This window comes from Bombina bombina, chromosome 3 (genome assembly GCF_027579735.1).
Source record: "Bombina bombina isolate aBomBom1 chromosome 3, aBomBom1.pri, whole genome shotgun sequence".
In the NCBI taxonomy this organism is placed as follows: Eukaryota; Metazoa; Chordata; class Amphibia; order Anura; family Bombinatoridae; genus Bombina; species Bombina bombina.
In genome coordinates this window covers 972,556,498-972,577,994 of record NC_069501.1, presented here as the reverse complement: position 1 = coordinate 972,577,994, position 21,497 = coordinate 972,556,498, and the positions used below count along the sequence as shown (strand labels likewise).

Below are 21,497 nucleotides of genomic sequence, written 5' to 3'. Positions count from 1 at the left end.
TACTCACACCATTATCAGCACTGGGCTGGCTGCAGGCATACTCACACCATTATCAGCACTGGGTTGGTTACAGGCATACTCACACCATTATCAGCACTGGGTTGGTTACAGGCATACTTACACCATTGCACTGGGCTGACTGCAGATTTACCTATATTATTAAATTTGCTTCATTCTCTTGGTATTCTTTGATGAAGGAGCAGCAATGCACTACTGGGATGACAAGATGCAGATATGTGGAGCCACCAATCAGCAACTAGATCCTAGTAGTGCACTGCTGCACAAAGGATACCAAGACAATGAAACAAATTAGATAACAAAAGTAAATTGGAAAGCTGTTTAAAATTGCATGCTCTATCTGATTTAATTTTGACATTATTGTCCCTTTAAGCTCGATATAACTATAGGTACTGAAACCCTTAGTTGTGTCTGTAGAGTTAGTGACTGTATGCTTCACCACAGCAGCTGAAGATATTCATGTGACTGCCAGAAATGTGCTCGGTTCCAGCTGGCAGCCATAAGCAAGGGCGCCTGCCATGTTCTCTACCACAGCGCAAGCCAAAAAGATGCGTCACATTAATTATAAAACCCAGTGTATTAGGTAATTATAATCCTCAATTTTTCCATATCTTTTTTGCTTTATCCTCTATTTCGTAGCAAGCAAATAACATTTACTACAGGACTGTTTTGTCCTCTGTTGGTGCCAAGGACAAATATGTGCTACATTATTTTATATTAGTACAATGGCCATTAGATCATGAATAATATTTACCATTGTTAACTACATATACTACAAATATTCTGCAATTCCATTGGCATGTTCATTACAAAGGCCTGATAATCAAAAACGTAACTTCATTTTCCTTGGAATTTATTTAGGGTATCATCAATTACCCAAAGTGAGAAAGACCTTTCTAAAAATCTATCTTGTATGTTTGGCCAGAAGGATTTAAAAGGAATGCTCTAACAGCAATTGCATGAGAAGTAGCGCAAGGAATTTTGGGAGAGTACGCAGCAATTAGGAAATCTTTCTGATCCCATCTGTGAAATTAAATTGATTGGCATACTCGATCTGATTAAAGGGAGATTGACACCTGAAAATGTGTGAATAAATACAAATGTTATATGAATGATTTCTGTCACCATTTGACAGGATATAAATTAGAATATCTCAGGGATTATTTTAACAACCAAATCATTGATTTGTTGTCATTAAGAAATTATGCTGATGGTATGACTGCATTTAAAAAAGATCAAAATATACTGTACAAAAGTCTTAGGATTAGGGAAGGACAGCATGTAAAAATATCTAAATGTACTGTAACAAAATGTTAGGGATGTAAAGTATATTGAGTGATGCACTGATCTTTTAGATTATTATTGGTCCAAGAGAGACTTATTAAAATCCTACTGTTTGAATTTTACTCTTCAGCAGTAACATAGTAGATTGATGGCTCTAGTGAAGCCACAACCTTTTATGGGGAAATCCTTTTCTATTAGATCTTAAAGTGATGGTCAATTGAACAAAGCACAAAGCCAAATTCCAAATCTGTGTAGTATTTTATGTATAATGCTCAATGTAAATATATCTACAATAATGACAAATGTGTTTTATTCCTTACAAAGTTTTTATTTCTTAACCCTGCTCAGCCTGTCCACTCCATTTATCGTTTTTTTTTCCTGAGGTGACATTTTCACCTCCCATCCAATTGGTTCCCTAGCCACACAGCATTAAAGGGACAGTACACTGTAAAATTGTTTTTCCATAAATGTATTTTAAATGACTTGTTATACCAACTGCAGAGTATAAAATATTTCAGAAATTGCATTTTTGGGTTTATTGTGTATCTGAAGTAGCTGGTTTTGTGCTTTGAAACCACAGCCTATTACAATGGGTTGAGCTTCAGGTAATATCAGATCTTATTATGTTATCAGTTTTATGTACACAGACTTGCTTCCTTATCTTATATTTGTCTGGAACACCAACTCAATACATAGAGAGAACAATGGAAAATTATCATTTTATTACTTAACTATCATGCACCCCACTGAGGGTGTAATCTCTTCTGCAGGCTGTGTTTACTTAGGCTTGTCAATAGCGTATACGCTAGTATCAAAACTTTCAGTATAGGTTAAGAAACCACAAGCTAAATCAGCTATTTCAAATGCTGAAATATGAGTAAATGAGCTACTTTCAACCAATTTAATACACTCTAGCAGGTAAAAAGGATCATTGGGAATAATTTAAAGGGGAGAAAGTTTTTGGGTGAACTGTCCCTTTAAGAAAAGAAAAACAAGTAGACATTGCAGAGCTGCCATGTGACTAGTGAGCCGATTGGGGGGGGGAAAAAAAACAATTAATGGAGTGGGCAGGTTTGGAATTTGGCTTTGTCATATTTACACTCTTGAGCCCCTCCTGACTGAAGGGAAATAAGAGAAAAAAAACTATGAAAAATGTTGTTTGTTTCTCTCTGAAGCTTGTCATGTTTGTAGGGATTTAAAATTACAGCATATGCCTTTGAGGAAAGCATTGGAGGGTGCTTTGTTTCATCAGAATGTAAAAAAAAAAGTCATGATATATCCCAGCATTTTATTGTTTAGGAAATTCTCAATAAAAATAAAATTAATAGCGAAAAACAAACAAAAAAAATGCAACCATTTAAACATATAATGAAATGATAAAAAAAATCTATTTTGTCTCCTTTATTTTTAGCTTTGCAACTCAAAGACATTTACATTACTTTTATGTAATTTAGGCTTTTTGATATTTCATGTGTTCTTGCTTGCTATTACATTAAAATGTTTCATAATTAAAAAGGGTTGTAAAGTAATTTTATAAATGTATTCATAAGTATGCACTACACTGTAAAATATATGTGTGTTAAGTAAACTGAGTTGTTAAAGGGAAATATTACTCAGCATAAATTCTTATTTATCTTTCATGCAGCTGTTATAAAGAAAAGTTGTATTATGTATAGTTGTGTTTTTTTATTGTAGTTACCCTTCAACCATTCAGCATCTTGTCAGATTTTGACATAATGTTCCCTTAACTGACAGACTGTGTCTGCACATGACAGCTGTGCACTCCCAGGCAAGTACAGGGTCTAGCATCCAGATCGAATTCTTAAAGTCCCTTTACAATAGGATGTGGCTACTGAGGAAACTCTAAATATGTGATATTTTAGTCTGCTTTTTACAGATATTCTGCATCACTTTAAAGCTATTTGGGTAACATGTCACATATTTGCACTGGTTTGCTGTAGCCATTTAGAGTTAGGTATTAACATGCTCCTGCACATATTAAGCAATCACTGGGCAGCACATTGGAGCAGTAGGGTTCCATATTTTATGAAATGCACTGAGTGAAGCCTTTCCTTCTATTGAACTGATAAAGTCATACATTTTCTTGCTGAGAAGCTTTTGCCAAGTAAGTAGAAGTTGAATAGGCTTCTCAGGTCAGCTTTACATTTTCACTGATTTTAACAGATCTACTCACTGGTAACATTATCTGGCAGTCAGCAAATTCATCTCCACACTAATTTAATAAGCCATATACTTCAGTATACTATGGATGCCAATGCAAGAGAGTTGCAAGTGTATCTGTAACACTACATTATTGCTTAAAGGGATTGAAAGGTCAAAAAATAAATTTGCATGGGTGCACTTCAATGTGAAATATAAACATTTTTACAATATATGTCCTTTAGCAAAAATGCTTCTAGTAAAAGTTATTACTGTGCTATTTTTATTTTATTTTTTTGCAGCATACGCACATATGTGAGAGCCTGTGCACCAGTAATAAACACCACACCTTTTTTAGAGAGTTAGCAGTGGATTGTATAACACAAATTATGACTTCAGAAGCAATACACACCACAGCCACCTCTCTGAGCATGCACAGTGTTTGAATACTGGTGCACAGGCCCTCACAGGATATGTGCATATGCCACTGAAAAACAGTAATAGCTTTTACTAGAAGCATTTTTGCTAATGGAAGTATATTGCAAAAAGGTTTATATTTCAAATTTAAATGTACCCATGCACATTTTAGTTTTGATCTTTCTATCCCTTTAAGATTAATAACAAGGATCGAATAAAAGTAACACTGTCTGTCACTCCTGCGTTGCTTACAAACCTTTGTCCCTGAGGTGATGCACTCTCCTGAGGGCCGCAGACCTGCCTCAGCAACACAGTACAGCAAGGGAATAACACAAAAACACGGCCGCAGATATTTAATTTAAATGATAAAAAAGCAGGTGCCAACATTAAACTTATATAAATGACCATAGCTGTATGGATGACGATTACACTAGAGAATATCACATTCTCTTATTTCTTACTGCTGACATTTTCTTTTACAGAGCTTTTCTGGGCCTTTAACAACAGTAACATGACTCCCTGAGGCCTCCCTCTATTTAGCTCCAGGGCAGGGTGATATTTTATCTTCGAAAAACGCACATCCTCTATGATCCCCATAAACAACGCTAACTTCCATCATCCCCTTATATTGCTTCCTTAATCCACAATCTGGTTGCCACCATGGCTGTGTATAAGAAGTGGTTTAATCTGTATATATATTATTATTATCATTTATTTGTATATTGCTGCAAAATTCCATATTCATATAGGCTTTGATCATGTATATATTTAATGTATTTATATTCCAGAAAGGCAGACAAACAATAGGTGCTTCCTTACCTAAGATATGTTAACCCCTTAACAAACGACATAACCCTGTACATTTTGTGGTTGTTAAGGAGTTTACTAGCACAGCTTTACTGACTTCCGGAGGCATGCATGTATAGCGTGAATGGTCTTGCCAACAACGGCAATACCTGTGCTATAATTGAGGCATGGGGTATATAAACAACTGGTTAATGGACAGTTGGTCTCACAATCCTGTGAGAATTCAAATCAAAAGGTATATGACCAGCTGTGTCCCTACCCCCAAAGAGACATCCTGGGTTGGCTGGGGGAGAGACTAGCCTAACTAGTTTTGTTAATATACAGTTGGAACTAGTTTATAGATTGCTGAAAGTGGAAGCAGAAGTTGTGGGAGCTGTTGAGACTGGAACATTGGATAGGGGCAGCAGTTCTGGACAGTGCACTTTCACAGTAGAGCCCAGCAGTCTGATGAACCTGAGAGAACCTTGGACCAGAGACCAGTTCTAGAGCAGTCCCTATAGATCAAAATACCCACAACCAGTAAGTCTGTAATCACTGGCCCATCAGAGAGGCCCCAAAGTTCAAAACAACGACAGACCATTGGGAAACTGCTTCGATGGGCTCATCGGCATCGCAGCCCAACGGTCTGTCTAAATATTAAAATAAAAGGAGCGTGTCCAAGCAATGCAGACGAGTGACGATGTCTCTCCCGTAGAAGTCAATGGAAGCGTGACGTCACCGCCCACATTGACAACATCATTTTAATCCGGGGGGCGGCCCTATTCAAAGTGTACCTACATCTAAGCAGCGGATAGCTAGTGAGACAAACATGTCCGCTGCCCTCCTCGCAACCTGCAATTCGCTGCTTTGAACATGTAAATCTTGTGTCGATGTGTCCAAAGCAAAGTGAAGGCTACTCCCATTAGCACGTCCCGCTAACTCCCCATGAATGCCTATATCTACATCATGCCTAAGCTACCCTTCCCCTGCTCTGCCTCACTACCTCCCACCCCCTACACCTACGTTACAGCTTACCTACACTCCCTCTGCACTGCCCAGCTAACTCCCCCTGACCGCCTACACCTACATCACGCCTAGCCTACACCCCCCAAAATGCCCAGCTAAGTCCTTAATACCGCCTACACTGATGTCATGTCTAACCTACACTCCCCTGGAATGCCCAGCTAACTGCCTACTGTCAAAAAATAAATCACTATAATAAACTATAAATAATATACCACCTTATTATAACTATAAAGCCATGTAGCTAAAGTTATAATCAATGTTTAGATGCGCTAAAATGCCGGCGGCCAACCACCGGAGGACAGGCTACCTACTGGGAGAATGAGGGACACTTCAAATCCTGCCCTCTATTCCTCCTAGAAGGTAGCACCCCCAAACAAGTGGTATCCCTATGTGCCTCGTCAAATTGCTGACAACATACTAAAAGACCGACTTGATCTCTTGCACCCTACTTGATTGACACCCCTTTAAAGTAAATGAATCCTACTGACTACTATAACATAAATATATCTTAACATATATATCTATGTTATCACTAAGGAACACAACAAGCTTACATAAATACATTTTAATGTATATGCAATACTTAAACCATTATGCAATATACATGCATAACTGTTTATTGAATATAAATGCAAGGCCTGAATACATTATATCTACAATCTTAGAAATAAAATGAATGGTCATGTATAATTCATATTAATTTAATTATTGGATTTATAAATTAAAATGTAGATATTCTTGCTTGATGCATTTATTATTGTAAACATAAATATATTTTTAAAATAGATATTTATGTTATAAAATACAATTGCACTATATTTATAGTATTACATAACTGCATGCCTGTTATGTAATAATACAATTGTAATACTAATGCCTTTTGTAACATGAATATACACTTTAAAATATATATTTATCTTTAAAATAAAAAACACAAGAAAAAATAAATACATATTAATTTATATACAATAGTTAAAAGAATATGCATCATACATAAGAATGCATAATATTTTAAAAATGGTGGATAAATTATTATCCCCTAAACTGCCCTAACCTAATCAACCTCCATACAGGTATGTGGGATGGTTAGCTGATTAAAGGGACACTGAACCCAATTTTTTTCTTTCATGATTCAGATAGAGCATGACATTTTAAGCAACTTTCTAATTTACTCCTATTATCAAATTTTCTTTGTTCTCTTGCTATCTTTATTTTAAAAGCAGGAATCTTAGCAGCCAGCCCATTTAGGTTCAGAACCATGGATAGCACTTGCTTATGCTTACATTTACCCACCAATAAGCAAGCATAACCCATGTTCTCAACCAGAAATGGGTCGGCTCCTATGCATCACATTCCTGCTTTTTAAATAAAGATAGCAAGAGAATGAAGAAAAACTGATAATAGGAGTAAATTATAAGTTGTTTAAAGGGACAGTCAACCCAAAAATAGTTTTACGTTATATCTACAAAGTTTCCATAGATCGTTTTTTACAAATGTAGCCCAGTTTTTACATATATTCCGTTTTCAAGTTAAAGCACTTTTGGAGCCGCTGCCATTTAAAAATGTCCATCTGGCTCCACCCCTTTTTCATCATCAGTGACATCATGATCTTCTTGTGATCCCTGTAATTTTTCTATCTTCCTCGTAACCGACTTTAGCACATGCGCAATGCGCCTATTGTACTGAAGGGGAACTTTTTCACACAGGAACAAAAACGCTGTGAAAAAGTTCCCTTTCAGTACAATGTGTGATTTTAGTATATTTCTTTTGTGTATGTTTGATTTGTTTTTTGTACTTTAAACTTTACAATTATTGTTTTTTGAAAGTAAACTTATTTTTCAGATGGTCAGGTGCTATGGCTAGCTGGCATTAGCCCTTCTGGTTAGAAACAGGTTCTATTTTTAGAATGTTCCTCTTGGTACAAATGTGCCTGATTCACTGACTGATATCAGTCAGAGATATTATTATTATCAGGTATTTGTAGAGCACCAACAGGTTCAGCAGCGCTATGAACATAGGTGGTATATAAAAAACAATTACAGGGATCAAATGGGGAGAGAGGGTCCTGTCAAGAGTTGCACTGTTGTAGTCGGCTCTTATGAAGGTGAACTACAAACAGCTGGCTCATAGGCTTTAATGCTATGGGGTTTTAGGGGATAGCAGTGGAGATAGGAAGGTTAGTGCAGGTTGTAAGTGTCCCTGAATAGTAGAGTCTTTAGGGAGCACTTGAAGCTTTTAAAACTATGGGAGATTCTTGTGGAGTGAGGCAGAGAGTTCCAAAAGATGGGAGCCAGTCTGGAGAAATCTTGTAGACGGGAATGTGAGGAGGTAACAAGAGAGGAGGAGAGTAGGAGATCATGAGCGGAGCGAAGAGGACAGGAGGGAGAGTATCTAGAGACAAGGTCTGAGATGTAGGGGGGAGCAATACAATTGAGGGCTTTGTGTGTCAGAGTGAGAATTTTGTGTTTAATCCTGGAGGCAAGAGGAAGCCAGTGAAGGGATCGGCAGAGAGGTGCGGCAGATGAAGAGCGACGTGCAAGGAAGATGAGCCTGGCAGAGGCATTCTTTATGGATTGTAAAGGAGCGAGGCGGCAGCTAGGGGGACCAGAGAGGATGGAGTTGCAGTAGTCGAGGTCGAAAAAGGATGAGAGAGTGGATTAAAATCTTTGTTGTGTCTTGTGTAAGGAAATGTCTAATTTAAGCAATGTTTTTAAGGTGGAAGCAGCAGGCTTTAGCCAAGGACTGAATGTGAGGAGTGAACAAAAGATCTGAGTCAAGTGTGACTCCAAGACATCGGGCATGTGAGGTTGGAGTAATGATGAAGTTATCAACAGTTATAGAGACATGGGGGGGTGGAGATTTTGGAAGAAGGGGGGAAAATAAGGAGCTCAGTTTTGGAGAGATTTAGCTTGAGGTAGTGAGAGGACATCCAAGATGAGATACGAGAGAAACAGTTAGTGAAATGGGTTAGCAAGGAAGGAGATAGTTCTGGTGCAGAGAGGTAGATTTGGGTATCGTTGGCATACAAATGATAATGAAACCCGTGAGACTTTATTAAGGAACCTAGTGAGGACGTGTAGATTGAGAAGAGAAGGGGACCGAGGACAGAGCCTTGCGGGTACCCCGACAGAAAGAGGTAACGGGGCAGAGGATGCCCCAGAGAAGGCTACATTAAAGGTACGGTTAGACAGATAGGAAGAAAACCAAGAGAGAGCAGTGTCACAGATGCCGAAGGATTGGAGGGTATGGAGCAAAAGAAGGTGGTCGACAGTATAAAAGGCTGCAGACAGATCAAGGAGGATAAGTAGAGAGAAGTAGATATCAAGCTCTCTTTGGCTATTACAAGAATGTTAATGGAAATTTACATTTTAGGTTAGGTAGAGTTATGGAATTTAGTTATTGTTAACAATTTGGATAAAAGATCTGCTACACATTGCAAAACCTTTCTAAGGTCACACTATGGCCATGGTATTATTGGGCTGCAATATAGAGGTACCCGCGATACTATAGTCGAAGTGACTTCCCCAAAAAACACAAGGCAGTCAGTGAATCAGTATACGACAAAAAACAGGGATGCTAGAACGGCTCAAAAAAAAAATCCATATATTAGTTAAAAACGAAACCTGTGATCTGAGAGTACGGGGAAACCCAAAACGCATCATTGGTCTGGGGATGTGTGCTGCTCTTTCACTTTTTTAAGTATGTTGTACCTACCCACGTTGGTTTTGTTTTTAACTAATAAATATATGGATGTTTTTTGAGCCGTTCTAGCATCCCTGTTTTTTGTTGTATACTGCTCTGTGAACAGCTATTGGGCTCTTTACATCTTGTGACAACGAGAAGATTTACCTGCACTGTGAACCGGAAGCACGGGATCTGACCCGGAGGGGCATCTATACAGGGAGGAGTTGCAGCTGAGACGCTCTGCAGAGCAAGTAAAACACTGGTGTTGTGTTTCCCTCACGGAGGTTTGTCGGACGATGCAGCTTTCACACTTTGATTAATCAAAGCGTCGCTTACCAAGAATATGTAAGTGAACTTTTGCTTATTTCACAGCTTAGCTCTGTCTGCTTTCTGGTACGGGCTTCACATGTCGATTTGGGATATCAGAATTATTGGATACTGACTGTCTCACCTTGAGTGTGTTTTGGCTAGTGCTGTTAACTCTATTGTTGTGTATGAGTCAGTGAATCAAGCACATTTGTACCAAGAGGAACATTCTAAAAATAGAACCTGTTTCTAACCAGAAGGATTATTGTCAGCTAGCCCTAGCATAGCACAAATTGACCACCTGAAAAATAAGTTTACTTTTAAAAAACAATAATTGTAAAGTTTAAAGTACAAAAAAACATATCAAATATACACAAAAGAAATATACTAAAATCACACATTGTACTGAAAGGGAACTTTTTCACAGCGTTTTTGTTCCTGTGTGAAAAAGTTCCCCTTCAGTAGAATAGGCGCATTGCGCATGCGCTAAAGTCGGTTACAAGGAAGATATAAAAAATTCAGGGATCACAAGAAGATCATGATGTTACTGATGACGAAAAAGGGGCAGAGCCAGACGGACATTTTTAAACGGCAGTGGCGCCAAAAGTGCTTTAACTTGAAAACGGAATATATGTAAAAACTGGGCTACATTTGTAAAAAACGATCTATGGAAACTTTATAGATATAACTTAAAACTATTTTTGGGTTGACTGTCCCTTTAAAATTGCATGTTCTATCTAAATCATGAAAGAAAAAAATTGTGTTTAGTGTCCCTTTAAGGCCTAATAAATGGTAACCATCAATAATCACAGAATCAACCCCCATACAGGTATGGTGGGTGGTTAGTTGATTAAGGCTTAATAAATGGTAACCATTAATAATTACCTAATCAACGCCCATACAGGTATGGGGGTGGTTAGTTGATTAAGGCCTAATAAAAGGTAACCATCAATAATCACCTAATCAACCATATAAAAAAAAATCTAACTTCCAAACAACAAAAAACTAATGGCTAGATTACGAGTTGTGCGTTAGGCTTAAAAAGCAGCGTTGACCGGTCCTAATGCTGCTTTTTAACGCCCGCTGGTAGTACGAGTCTTGCAGGTACAGGTGTACTGCTCACTTTTTTGGCCAGACTTATAAATACCGCAAATCCACTTACGTAAATTGCGTATCCTCTTTTTTCAATGGGACTTGCATAGCGCCGGTATTACGAGTCTGACAAAAAGTGAGCGGTAGACCCTCTCCTGTCAAGACTGGTACTGCCGTAGCATAAAACTCTTAACTAAAGTGCTAAAAAGTACACTAACACCCATAAACTACCTATTACCCTAAACCGAGGCCCCCCCACATTGCAAACACTAAATTACAATTTTGAACCCCTAATCTGCCGAATCGGACATCGCCGCCACTATAATAAATATATTAACCCCTAAACCGCCGCACTCCCGCATCGCAAACACTAGTTAAATATGATTAACCCCAAATCTGCCGTCCCTAACATCGCCGCCACCTACCTACATTTATTAACCACTAATCTGCCGCCACCAATGTCGCTGACACTATATTAAAGTTATTAACCCCTAAATCTAAGTCTAACCCTAACCCTAACACCCCCTAACTTAAATATAATTTAAATAAATCTAAATAAAAATAACTATCATTAACTAAATTATTCCTATTTAAATCTAAATACTTACCTGTAAAATAAACCCTAAGATAGCTACAATATAACTAATAGTTACATTGTAGCTATCTTAGGGTTTATTTTTATTTTACAGGCAAGTTTGTATTTATTTTAATTAGGTAGGATAGTTATTAAATAGTTATTAACTATTTAATAACTACCTAGTTAAAATAAAGACACATTTACCTGTAAAATAAAACCTAACCGAAATTACACTAACACCTAACACTACACTATAATTAAATAAATTCCCTAAATTAAATACAATTAAATAAAATTAGCTAAAGTACAAAATACCCCCACTAAATTACAAAAAATAATAAACAAATTACACCTAATCTAATCCCCCTAACAAAATAAAAAAGCCCCCCAAAAATAAAAAAAGCCCTACCCTACCCTAAATTACAAATAGCCCTTAAAAGGGCCTTTTGCGGGGCATTGCCCCAAAGTAATCAGCTCTTCTACCTGTAAAAAAAATTACAAATCCCCCCCAACATTAAAACCCACCACCCACACAACCAACCCTACTCTAAAACCCACCCAATACCCCCTTAAAAAAACCTAACACTAACCCCTTGAAAATCACCTTACCGGGAGAAGTCTTCATCCAACAGGGCCGAAGTCCTCAACGAAGCCGGGAGAAGTCTTGATCCAAGTCGGGCGAAGTGGTCCTCCAGACGGGCAGAAGTCTTCATCCAGATGGCATCTTCTATCTTCATCCATCCGGCGCAGAGCGGGTCCATCTTCAAGACATCCAGCGCGGAGCATCCTCTTCCAACGAAATCTTCTTACTAAATGGCAGTTCCTTTAAGTGACGTCATCCAAGATGGCGTCCCTTCAATTCCGATTGGCTTCAATTCCGATTCTATCAGCCAATCGGAATTAAGGTAGAAAAAATCCTATTGGCTGATGCAATCAGCCAATAGGATTGAGCTGGCATTCTATTGGCTGATTGGAACAGTGGTGTGTAAACCCCCCCCCAAAAAAAACATATTGCTTGCAAGGCAAATGTTAGCGCGGTACTTGTACTTAAGTCCTAAATTGGGGTTCAGAAAGATAACAGTTTCTTCAGTATGACTTTATTTTGGGACCTTTTATATAAATATTTATTTTTAAAAATACTAAGGGCCTGATGATAAAAAACTTACCGGCATGGCAAGAACCAATTACTAAGGGCCTGATGATCAAAAACTCACTGGCATGGCAAGAACCAACAGCAATATTATATGAACAAACAAGTGCTGGATAAAAGAGGGAGCTTGTAATCTGATTATATCCCTGTATAAAGGTTTAAATAGCTCTGAAAATAGCCTGAGGTCTTAACATCTCTGATGGCCTGTGCCTAAACATTGGGACTCACTAGAACTGCTTGTGCAATGTTAAATGACGACACTGTACGCTGTCGGCATTCAGCGGTGTCTGGTGGACATCATACGCTACAGCGGATCATGTCCGCTAGACTTTGATTAATTCGGCCCCAAGGTGTGTGTTCTGAGAACTGACTCACAGGACTGTATCTGACATACTTTCAAAGGAAAAAGAGCTGCACATTTAGGACAAGCAATACTGGAACCAGAAGTATTGCACAGAACAAAACAAGTTGCCTTAAATGAGTCGTTCTTTTTTTTAGGATAGCCGGATGTGGTCCTCAGTTCACCTCTTACACTTCCTTTAACTACAGGTACCAATTCAGTCCCAATTGCATCCAGTGCGGTGCTCGCTGTGGTTTGGCTGCTCTCTGTGTGCTGAGCGCTGCGGGTCACAATGAAGTAACAGCTTTATCACAGAGCATAGAGGTTAAAGTCCTCAGTTTATGCTTTTGTCCCTTTTGGGGGCTATGCAGGACTGCAGTGTATATGTTGAGGTGATTGCCCTGGGCAACCACCCTGTTTGCCCGCCCATCAAAATGCCCCAGACAGCCTCTTCCACCAATTTCCAACGGCTCCTCCTTGAACCTCAATAAAACTTACAGGACTACCACCTTGTGTTAACTCTAACATATTAAAAATAAGACTATTGGTCCCATTTACTACTATATAACACCAGCTGCCCACAAAGCCTCTTCATACCTCTCCCTCTTGGGTGTTCCCCCTCTTGGTCAAAGGGACTGGAGGATGGAGCTCCTTTTTATTTTATTACTCTCCTGTATTTCTGCTTTCTTGCAGTATTGCAAAAAGCATGAAGCTCCATCGCTTGGATTTTATGTTGTGTTTTTTTTGTTTGTTTCTTAAGTAAGTATGAAGTTCATTTACTGTAAGTGTGCTTTTCTTTTCTGTCATTTTTCTCAGATGAATATTTTGATGATATATATATATGTATGTAAGATGAATTAAATATTAAACTGCTTTTTTGAATACAAACATACATACACAGCACTATAACATTCCATATATGCATAACAATAGCATCCATAATTTAGTAGCTGCATTGAGATGAGATACTGTGGGACTAAAATTGCTCACTAGCAAAAGAGAAAATGTCTTTTTTGTATTTCTGCCAAATATAATCCTTGCTTCCAAACCATCTTTTTCAATAATTCTTGGCAAAACACAACACATTAGAGCAACCAGCCTTATTGCTACTGGTGCTTTTCAAAGTGAAAAACAGCGTATCTATAAGCAGTATACGCAGACACTAAACAATTTTTGGCCATTATATACTGAGATAGAGAAATATCACTATAGGTCACCATTCAGTGCTGTGTATGTATATTTGTATTCCAATTTTTTTTTAATTTCTTGATCATATGCTATCAATATAGATAGCTATATAAATAGATAGATTGATGTGTGAAATGCATGATCAAGAGTTGTGTTACCTTAGAGCTCCGCTATTAACTTTCAGGTTTGATACATCCGTGCAAATATAGTTTAAGTTTGCTGGACTGTTCACTTTTAAAGGGACATAAAAGCACAAAAAGATAATGCTCTAATTATTTAGAACATTTTAAAATTGCACTATTGCTAGCATATACAGGGGTTGGACAAAATAATGTAAACACTATTATTATAGTGGTTGACATTATGTTTGTAAGCTACAGTGAAAAAAATAAACGTGATTATCTTTTCTTTCTCTTCTCTAGGTCGCATGCCGGTGCAGTACACGTTGTGTTCAGCAGAGGTTAGCACAAGTGGTTGGTGACATGGGTGACTTGTCAGACTTCCAAAGAGAACAAATCGAGGGAGCCGCTTTTGCAGGATCGGTTTTAACCATGACAGCCAAATTGTTTGATGTTGCAAGAGCAACAGTCTCCATGGATATGACTGCGTACACAAAGCATGACAAGACTTAATCGGTGAGGAAGAATAGTGGGCAAGAATCAAAACTGAATGATAGGGAACAAGGATTGTGTCCAAACAACATAGAACTACTGCAGCAAATGTAACAGCAGAACTCAATATCCACCTTGAAAACCCTGTTTCCACAAAAATAGTCCACAGAAAACTTTATAATGCCAACATCCATGGAAGAGCTGCAACAGCTAAACCTGTGATCACAGACGCATCATTTACATTATTCCCAACAGCAGGTCGCGTTTATGTATGGAGAACCCCCAAGGAAGTGTACAACTTGTACTGTCTGGATCCAACTCTCACACATGAAGGTGGATCTGTGATGATTTGGGGGCCATATTTTGTTAATCAGCTTGTCCCATCATTATTCTAAATGGTCGAGTTACTGCTAGCAAGTATTTGGACATTCTAAGTGATCAGGTGCATTATATGGTCCAAATGTTGTTTGCCAACAATTATTAAATTGTTCATTATAATAATATGCCCATACACACAGCCAGAAAAGTTCTGTCTTGATTTGAGGACCACCAAGATAAACTTCAATATCTGCCCTGACTTCGATAACATTGAACCACTGTGGGCAGTTTTGGAGAGCAGAGTGAGAAGCAGATTCTCTTCTTCAACATCTCTGAAACAATTGGCAGATGTTCTGATAGATGATAGGTATAACATTCCACTGGAGAGTATTCAAAATTCTATAATCCTATTCTTGAAAGTTGGAAGATGTATTAACCCCTTAATGACCACAGCACTTTTCCATTTTCTGTCCGTTTGGGACCAAGGCTATTTTTACATTTTTGCGGTGTTTGTGTTTAGCTGTAATTTTCTTCTTACTCATTTACTGTACCTACACATATTATATACCGTTTTTCTCGCCATTAAATGGACTTTCTAAAGATACCATTATTTTCATCATATCATATAATTTACTATTAAAAATGATAAAATATGAGGAAAAATGGAAAAAAACACACTTTTTCTAACTTTGACCCCCAAAATCTGTTACATATCTAAAACCACCAAAAAACACCCATGCTATATAGTTTCTAAATTTTGTCCTGAGTTTAGAAATACCCAAAGTTTACATGTTCTTTGCTTTTTTTGCAAGTTATAGGGCCATAAATACAAGTAGCACTTTGCTATTTCCAAACCACTTTTTTCCAAAATTAGCGCTAGTTACATTAGAACACTAATATCTTTCAGGAATCCCTGAATATCCCTTGACATGTATATATTTTTTTTTAGTAGACATCCCAAAGTATTGATCTAGGCCAATTTTGGTATATTTCATACCACCATTTCACAAACTTTCGGTTTCTCACTGAAATTATTTACAAACAACTTGTGCAATTATGGCATAAATGGTTGTAAATTCTTCTCTGGGATCCCCTTTGTTCAGAAATAATTTCACCGCCAAATGCGATCAAATTAATAAAAACGTAAAATTTTTCACAATTTTAGGTTTCTCACTGAAATCATTTACAAACAGCTTGTGCAATTATGGCACAAATGGTTGTAAATGCTTGTCTGGGATCCCCTTTGTTCACAAATAGCAGACATATATGACTTTGGCGTTGCTTTCTGGTAATTAGAAGGCCGCTAAATCCTGCTGCGCCTCACACGTGTATTATGGCTAGCAGTGAAGGGGTTAATTAGGGAGTTTGTAGGGAGCTTGCAGGGTTAATTTTAGCTTTAGTGTAGAATTCAGCCTCCCATCTGACACATCCCACCCCCTGATCCCTCCCAAACAGCTCCCTTCCCTCCCCCACCCCACAATTGTCCCCGCCATCTTAAGTACTGGCAGAAAGTCTGCCAGTACTAAAATAAAAGGGTTTTTAAAAAAGGATCCCCCCCCAAACTGCTCTCTAACCCTCCCCTCTGCCTTATTGGGGGCTATCTTGGGTACTGGCAGCTGTCTGCCAGTACCCAGTTTGCAATAAAAAGTGCTTTTTTGTTTGTTTGTTTTTTCTGTAGTGTAGCTTCCCCCCACAGACAAACCCCCACCACCTTGCTGATCGTATATTTTTTTTTTTGACATTTTTGACATTTTTTATTTTCAGCATTTTCTGTAGTGTAGCGGTTCCCACCCGCTCCCTCCCCGTGCACGCGCCCGCCCCCACCCTCCCATGCACGCGCGCCATGTGCACCCCCAGCCACCCCAGCCCACGATCCCGCCCCCCCTTCACATAACCAGGGCCATCGATGGCCGCCACCCGCCTCCCGGTCCGGCTCCCACCCATCAACGCAGTAAGCCATCGATCTCCGGTGCAGAGAGGGCCACAGAGTGGCTCTCTCTGCACCGGATGGCTTAAAAAGGTTATTGCAGGATGCCTCCATATCGAGGCATCACTGCAATAACCGGAAAGCATCTGGAAGTGAGCAGGATCGCTTCCAGCTGCTTTCCACACTGAGGACGTGCAGGGTACGTTCTCAGGCGTTAACTGCCTTTTTTCTGAGGACGTACCCTGCACGTCCTCAGTCGTTAAGGGGTTAAAGACAAATTGTATTCCAACACCTTATTAAAGGGACATAAAACAAGTTGGGATAGAGAAAAAATAATATAATATGTACTTTAATTACTTTACCTGCAAATTTATACTGCAGTGCCTCATCATTAACCCTTTCTTTTTAGTTTCTGAATTGTAGAGCTCTAACTCCCCCCACATATTTCCTTTTATGGCTGTAGCTATAGCCACCTTTGTTTTGGTAAAATAAGGATTATCTGCTGGAGCATGCCTAGAAGCTGTGAACTCAGTTGAAATACAGTGCCTCTGTCTAAACACTGATAAGGGGGGTGGAGATAGCTGCTCCAGACAGCACAGCTTTGTAACAAATTTTCCTTATTTTTGAAAATTATTTTAAAATACTTGCAAGCAATTTTGAAACAATTGTTTTATGCAAACTATTTTTACTTAAAGGGACATGAAACCCAAAAATGTTCTTTCATGATAGAGAATACAATTTTAAACAACTTTCTAATTTACTTCTATTATCTAATTTGTTTCATTCTCTTGGTATCATTTGTTGAAGGAGCAGCAATGCACTAATGGTTTCTAACTGAACTCATGGGTGAGCCAATCACAATCAAGATATATATGCAGCCACCAATCAACAGCTAGAACCTAGATTCTCTGCTGCTCATAAGCTTGCCTAGATAAACCTTTCAGCAAAGGATAACAAGAGAAGGAAGCAAATTAAATAATAGAAGTAAATTGAAAAGTTGTTTAAAATTGTATTCTCTATCTGAATCATGAAAGAAAAAATTTGGGTTTCATGTCCCTTTAATTAGCCCTTTTAGGATATGCACAGATCTCAACCTGTTTTATGGCACTTTCATAAAATAATTTTTGTGTAATTGCCAGGTGTTCACGCTATTTTGTGTAACCCCTGCAATTGTATTAAACACATAGTTAAAGTCAGCTCCAGAGTAGCAATGTACTACTAGGAGCTGGCAGAACATATCTGGCAGGCCAATCACAAGAGACAATGTAGACCCCAATCACCAGCTAGCTCCCAGTAGTGCATTACTGCTGCTCAGGCTATGTTCATGTGTGTATGTGTGCACACCTCCTGGCTCAGTTTACTGACCCAGTTAAAATATAAGCCAGTATTAAGATAAAATTAGCTAATATTAAATGTTTTCAATGTTTGTTGCACAAATTGCCTTTAACCCTTTGAGTGCTAAGCACTTTCCCACCTGGGTGCTAAGTTGTTTTAAGTTTTTTGGGTTTTTTAAAAATATTTTTTTTAACTTATTTTCCCCCCCAGATCCCCAAGACTTACACTGTTGGAAAGTTTAGGCGATTACCTTTCCAACGGTGGGTCTTGGGGGTCTATAGCTGCTTAGATGCCTGAGATACAGGCTTCTAAGCAGCATGCCCCCTGCTCCTATACTTAACATTGTTCATTTTAATTAAAGTTGTGCGGTGACGTCATCACGTCATTGCGCGTGAGGTCACCACGCATAACCTGAAGCCCCGGCGATGCCTGTCACTATGCAGGCCCGATCGCCAGGGTAGGAGCGGGTGGGAGCCCCCAGATCTCCCTCAAGGTGGGAGAGTGCTAGCGACGGCTCTGAGCCGTTGTTAGCACCAGAGTGGGAAACTGTGACTGCTCAGAGCCGTCGTTAGCACTCAAGGGGTTAAATCAATGGATGTTAAATTATGCAATTAATTTGTGCTTTGAATAGCTATGGTAATATTTATAATAGAACATTTTATAAAATTGCAAAGTATTGACTTCCGTTTGGAGCGGAGTTAGCAGGTAGCGTGCAGGTAGCTACCGTGTACTCCTCTGTCCTAGTCTATGGGACTCTAAGACCTACCATTCTACCGAAGTCTACCTTGCCCGGATTGCATAGACTCGGGCCGGTAGGAGATCCAAGGATCACGGTGGGAAGTCTACAAGTGGCAAGAATTAAGCTTTGTTGCTAAAGCACCCCATCTGTCGCTGCACTGCTCCAATACAGTGTCTATGGGCGGCTAAGCTTGGACGGATATACAGTACCGCTTACGCCAATTGAAGCTCCAAACAATCAAGCAGGTGGAGGAGTACGCTGTAATTGCAACATGGTGGAGACTGGGTAAAGGTGACCGGGCTGAACAGTAACAAGATATTCTGTGCACAGGGGGTCTACATCGCGCTACCAAGAGATGGAAAGCGGAGTTTGCCAGGAAAGAGCTCACAGAGTAAGTGTGACCTCCCATTTGAAAACAGCAAGATTGCCAGAATGCTAGCGGGGGATGGGCAAATCCCACGGCCCCTGTGTAAGCATTGTCCCTGGAGTAAGGTGACAGACCGTTGGAGGAGAAGAAATAGAAAGAGCGTATCGGCCATACAGATAAAAGTTAGTTCAATAACTAAAACGCACCTGTATTGGCTAGGAGAAGGTGTAGCAGGTGAAGGCACCGGGCCCAGGAAAAGAGCCGGCATTGTAGCAGCAGTGAGGAGAGGATTTTCAAGGCTCCGGTAAACCCCATGTGTCGCTGAGTGTCATCAGTAGCGTGAGTAGACCCTGAAGAGTGTGAGAGTGGCTGAAGTTAAACCTTAACCGAGGGGACACTTTATTAATATCTCCTGAGAGAATAGTAGTGGACGGTAATGAAAGTGGGGTTCCCAGAGGCTAAGTAACTAACGCTGCCATATTCTCAGTGTTGCCCTCAGGTTGCTCAGATAGAAACATCCATGTAAAGACAGTGTTTGTTTCTTTTAGCGTGCGCTCTGAGAATAAATGCTCAGAAGTCTGGAGCTGAAAGAAGAGCTCCTCTGCAGTTACGGTCAGAGGAATCCCATAACTGACTAACTATAAATACAGAGCGAGCCCTGTGTTACAATACAGGTGGCCCTCGTTTTACAACGGTTCAATTTACACCATTTCAGAATAACAACCTTTTTTTGAGTCATGTGACTGCTATTGAAAAGCATTGAGAAGCAGTGCATTTATTAAAATAGCCAGTAGGTGGAGCTGTCCGCTTGTGTTGCAGCACAACAAAGCAAGCTGAAATTAATCAGTTTAAACAGACCTGAGCTATCGAGCAGATTTCAAAGGAACAAAATCTTCCTGTCTATAAATCAGTCCAGTTTGGAATGCATAGAAAGAACTGTTTGCAGAAAATGCAAGTGAAGTCTGTGTTGTGTGATTATATTATTAGGTTTATAATGCTGTTTAGCATTTAAAGTCTTCATTTCAAAGCTTTAAAAATAATGTATTAGGTGTTACTTATGACAATTTTGAGAGAGGCCTGGAACCTATATCCCTCACTTCCCATTGACTTACATTATAAACTGGGTTTCAATTTACAACAGTTTCGATTTACAACCATTCCTTCTGGAACCTAACCCCGGCGTAAACTGAGGGCTACCTGTATACTGTTAGAGTTTGGTTACCAAAAACAAAAAGGGATATTGGAAATTGGTAACATATATGTTGTTTAAAAGTTGCAAATACCAAGTACCTACATAAGAAGTGTATGGATACAATATTGGAAACATGAGGTTTCTCTGTATGTAGCATATATTACATGGAAATCTAAGAGGAACGTTTGTAGTGCCTATGGTATTTTTGAGTAAAAGGCTATTGTGGAAAACTTTTCTTTCATTTATCCCTTCATAAACCAGGGAAATATGGTCTAAGGGACTTTTATGAGCGAGCTGGTGTGGAAAGTAGCAGAGCACTGAAAATGTCTTGTTGAATTTGAGTTATTCGATCCTGGAACTACACTGGCTCTGTGGTCCTTGGTTCTGTATTGTGAACTGTGAGGTTGGTCTCTATTTAGACACCAATCAGAAGATCAACTAAGAATAAGATTAAGCTATGGATATTTAAATCTATTGTAAACTGCACTGTGTTAAGATATTTAATATTTAATACCTGTATTAATACCGTATAACCATTCTGAGAAATTATCTTTGCTTGCTAAGAAAACACTGCAGACCTGTTAAGTGTTAATCAAGTATACTTTCTCAGAGTATAGTTAGAAGTATTAGTCTGCAGTTAAGTAATAGATAGATGGTAAAGTTTGGATATTGCATGTTTTTGCTTTAAAGATCAGTAAAGAACAATGCTAAACTAGGAGTTCAAAGGGGGAGTAGTGCCCTCCTGTCCTTTTTTTTTTTTTTTTTTTTTGATTTTGCATTTTTTCACACCCTGCCACTGCCCGATCCGGGGTGGCAGTGAATAAGTTGACATATTCACAGTAAGGATTACTGCACATTGTCACTAAATACACACTACATTGTGTCATAGCACTAGAATCTTTGATTATTTTTTTTTGAAAATTATTTTTTTTTTTTTTCACACATAATAACACATTTTTTGGTTTTGGTTTTTCACACAC

The 21,497-nt window shown here is 38.8% G+C and overlaps 1 long non-coding RNA gene across 1 annotated transcript; it reads left to right on the top strand.

Moving 5' to 3' along the window:
• Positions 1-9,615: 9,615 nt before the first annotated feature.
• LOC128652002 (uncharacterized) lies at positions 9,616-15,561 on the top strand. The gene is made up of 2 exons (XR_008401245.1): positions 9,616-9,720; positions 14,451-15,561. It is a non-coding gene; the product is annotated as an uncharacterized LOC128652002 (long non-coding RNA).
• Positions 15,562-21,497: the final 5,936 nt, after the last annotated feature.